The sequence below is a fragment of the Primulina tabacum genome, chromosome 11, assembly GCF_025594145.1.
Source record: "Primulina tabacum isolate GXHZ01 chromosome 11, ASM2559414v2, whole genome shotgun sequence".
NCBI lineage: Eukaryota > Viridiplantae > Streptophyta > Magnoliopsida > Lamiales > Gesneriaceae > Primulina > Primulina tabacum.
The window spans coordinates 37,753,511-37,758,002 of NC_134560.1; the positions used below are offsets into that span (position 1 = coordinate 37,753,511).

Genomic DNA, 4,492 nt, shown 5'->3' on the forward strand with positions numbered 1-4,492 from the left:
TTAGAACTTGCGAATGTAGGAAATGGCCGGCAGACCCCCAAGGCAAAATCGCAACCCGCGTTATGCTAATGCCGATCGCGAAGAGAGACAGGAGAATCGACAGGAGAATGGACCACCGCCTGCAGTTAATCTAAGCCGAGCTGATCTTATGGCCATAGCCACCATAGTGGAGACAACACTGCAAGGGTTGGGAAACCCAAATGCCAATCAACCACCTCCACCACCACCACCGAATGGAATCAAATTTCATTATGAATCCCTCCGAAAGAACAGATGTCCGATATTCAGAGGGGACGCTGATCCCGAAGTTGGCCAGAGTTGGCCAAAGAGTGTCGAGACTCAGTTAAGGCTTTTGGAAGTTCCCGAGGCACTCAAAGTGGATGAGATTGTGCATTTCCTGGAAGACAGAGCAGCTAAATGGTGGGAAGCAGTCTTGCCAGCCATGATCGCTGCTGGACCAATCACATGGCGAAACTTCCGAGAAACATTTCTGAAACAGTACTATCCGGCAGAGGTCAGATTGCAGAAGTTAAGTGAGTTTGAAAATCTCACTCAAGCTCCAGACATGTCAGTGGTGGAATACACCTCCCAGTTTAATGCACTTGGGTCTTATGCTCCGGCCATCATGACGGACGAAGTTTTGAAGCTACACCGCTTCAAGAGAGGATTAAACAGTAGAATCCAGTCAGCCTTAGCAGTTTATCAGCCCGCCAATTTTGCAGATCTTATGGGCGCACCTATCCGAGCTGAAACCGACATCCGCCGCAGGGAGGGAGAGAATAAGAACAAGCGACCTCATGCCGGTCAGTCTTCTCAGGGCGGTCAGAAGTTCAGAAAGCCAAACCAATCAGGCGGATCTTCCTCAGGGCAAAACTCAGCGGCCAACCATCAAGGACCCAAGTCATGCCCGAAGTGCGGTTTCAGACACCCCGGGGAATGTCGAAGAGCCAGTGGTGCGTGCTTCGGATGTGGGAAAGCAGGGCACAGGATCGCAGATTGTCCTACGGCCGCCAACCAAGCAGCTGGGCCCAACAATGGAACTGGGCCGAATGTGGGAGCTAACCCCAACAAACCAAAGGAGAATAAGCCTAATGCTAGGGTGTTCGCTATGAACCAAGAAGAGGCGGACGACGCCAATGAAGTCGTATCAGGTACCATCTTACTTCGAAAAGTACCTGCTTATACATTGTTTGACTGTGGTGCTACACACTATTTTGTGTCTAAAAGGTTTGCTAAGAAATTAGGACTTAAGCCCGAATCTCTAACTGAACCTTTTCGAATAGCCACGCCTACGAGTAAGACCATAGAAACTCATGAAATTCACAAGGATTGTAAGATCGGTATCGCTAATCAGACTTTCAGTGCCGACTTGATACAATTGGTTATGGTCGATTTCGACATCATTCTAGGGATGGATTGGTTAGCCAGTAATAATGCCATAGTGGACTGTAAAGGGAAAATAGTTAAGCTCCGAACACCAAATCAGGCAGAGATCGTGTATCATGGTAAATCCAAGGAACGAAAATCACTCCTTTCCGCTTCCCAGGCATGGAAGGCCATGAAATCCGGAGAAGACATTTACCTAGCAATGATCAACGAAGTGCAAGGAGAAGTCGAAATGAGGATAGAAGACATCCCAATATTATGTGAGTTCCCGGATGTTTTCCCAGAAGAACTCCCAGGGACAGTTCCGGACCGCGAAGTTGTGTTCGAAATTAATCTAGTCCCTGGTGCAGCACCAATCTCTAAAGCACCTTACATGATGGCGCCAGCTGAACTCAAGGAGCTAAAAGAGCAACTCCAAGAATTGCTGGAAAAAAACAAATTCGACCTAGTGTGTCCCCATGGGGAGCGCTAGTACTCTTTGTGAAGAAGAAAGATGGGAGTATAAGATTGTGCATCGACTATAGGGAACTGAACAAGATCACTATCAAGAACAAGTACCCTCTTCCGAGAATAGACGATCTATTTGACCAGCTCAAGGGAGCCGCAGTCTTTTCTAAATTGGATCTGAGGACTGGATACCACCAACTGAAGGTCAGGGCTGAAGATATCTCCAAAACAGCTTTTCGGACAAGATATGGGCATTATGAGTTCATAGTGATGCCTTTTGGGTTGACCAATGCGCCTGCAGCCTTTATGGACCTAATGAACAGAGTGTTCAAACCATTTCTGGACCGGTTCGTAGTGGTATTTATTGATGACATCCTCATTTATTCCCCCAACGAGGAAGAACATGAAGAGCACCTCCGTCTTGCACTACAGACACTGAGGGAGAAAGAGCTATATGCTAAGTTTAAGAAATGTGAGTTCTGGCTTAAGAGTGTATCTTTTTTAGGACATGTGATCTAGGAAGCAGGAGTATCAGTGGATCCCAAGAAAGTTGAGGCAATTACAGAGTGGCCAAAACCTAAGAACGCCACAGACATCAGGAGCTTTCTTGGACTGGCAGGTTATTACAGGAAGTTCGTCGAAGGTTTTTCTTCCATAGCTATACCACTGACTAAGCTCACTCAGAAGAATTCCAAGTTCATCTGGGACGAAGGTTGCGAGAAAAGTTTTCAGACATTGAAAGAAAAACTTGCATCCACGCCAGTGCTAATCTTACCTACTGAAGATAAGGAATTCACAATCTACAGTGACGCATCTAAGGAAGGTCTGGGATGCGTACTCATGCAAGAGGGAAGAGTGATCGCCTATGCGTCAAGGCAGTTGAAACCTCACGAAAAAAACTACCCTACGCATGATCTGGAACTAGCAGCGGTTGTCTTCGCCATAAAGATCTGGAGGCACTACCTCTATGGTGCTAAATGTGAGATCTTCACAGATCACCAGAGCCTCAAGTACTTGTTCACCCAAAAAGAACTAAACATGAGGCAAAGGCGATGGATCGAACTACTGAAGGATTACGACTTGACTATAAGTTACCATCCAGGTAAAGCGAACAAAGTGGCCGATGCTCTGAATCGGAAAAATAGAGGCAAGATCACTCTAGCTTCCCTCTCGGCCTAGCCATGTCTGCAGGAGACCGTCAAGTTAAATCAGGACCGAGACCCCGAGCTAAAGAAACTTAAGGAGCAAGTCGAAAGCGGGAAGTCTCAAGATCTACAAATTGATGACAAGGGAGTCCTATGGATGAATGGATGACTGTGCGTATCGAACAACGATAACCTTCGCCAAGAAATACTATCAGAAGCACACAAGTCCAAGTTTTCAGTCCATCCAGGCAGTACAAAAATGTACAGAGACCTTAAGAGGAATTTTTGGTGGAACGGAATGAAAAGAGATGTGGCAGTATTCGTCTCTAAGTGTCAGGTTTGTCAACAGGTCAAAGCAGAGCACCAGCGACCCGGAGGATTATTGCAACCGTTGGAGATACCTGAGTGGAAGTGGGACCATATCTCCATGGACTTTGTGGTAGGATTACCAAAGTCAAGGCAAGGTCAGGACGGAATATGGGTAATTGTAGATAGACTTACAAAATCTGCACACTTCCTACCCGTCCGTATGAACTACAATCTGGACAAATTAGCTACAGTGTACATGGACAATATTGTAAGACTTCATGGAGTACCAGTGAGCATCCTGTCTGACAGAGACCCAAGGTTCGTCTCGCGCTTTTGGAAGAACTTTCAAGAGGCCATGGGAACGAAAGTAACCCTAAGTACGGCCTATCATCCTCAAACCGATGGACAAACGGAGAGAACCATCCAAACTTTGGAAGATATGCTGCGAGCATGCACTCTTGAATTCAGTAGCAATTGGAGCACTCATCTACCTTTAATTGAGTTTGCTTACAACAACAGCTATCACAGCAGCATCGGAATGGCCCCATACGAAGCTCTTTATGGAAGGAAATTTCGATCACCAATTTATTGGGATGAAGTGGGAGAAAAAGCAGTAGTAGGACCCGAGCTCGTACAGATAACAGTAGACAAGGTTACAGTTGTCCGAGAAAAACTCAAGGCAGCTCAAGACCGACAAAAGAGTTGGGCAGATCTGAAAAGAAGGCCAGTGGAATTCAACGTGGGCGATAAGGCCTACGTAAAAGTCTCGCCTATGAAAGGAGTTGTCCGATTCAGCAAAGCTGGGAAGCTGAACCCCCGTTATGTAGGACCCTTCGAAATTCTGGAAAAGGTGGGTACACTGGCATACAGATTGGCACTGCCGCCAAACATGTCAAGAATTCATAATGTTTTCCACGAGTCCCAACTACGGAGATACATCTCGGATCCAAGCCACGTGTTGGAAGTAGAACCGCTCATGACCGAAAGTAACTTGGGAGAAGAGCTGAAGTACGAAGAAGTTCCCATCAGGATCGTGGACACCAAAGACCAAGTACTAAGGCGACGAATCATTCCCTACGTCAAGGTGCAATGGTCTAACCACACTGAAAGAGAAGCCACATGGGAGATGGAAGAAAGGATGAGGAACCAATACCCTTACCTCTTCATAGAACTAGTCAACCCAAGTTTCGAGGATGAAACTTCCC

The 4,492-nt window shown here is 46.5% G+C and overlaps 1 pseudogene; it reads left to right on the top strand.

Moving 5' to 3' along the window:
* Nucleotides 1-22: 22 nt before the first annotated feature.
* Nucleotides 23-3,012, top strand: LOC142519831 (uncharacterized; annotated as a pseudogene).
* Nucleotides 3,013-4,492: the final 1,480 nt, after the last annotated feature.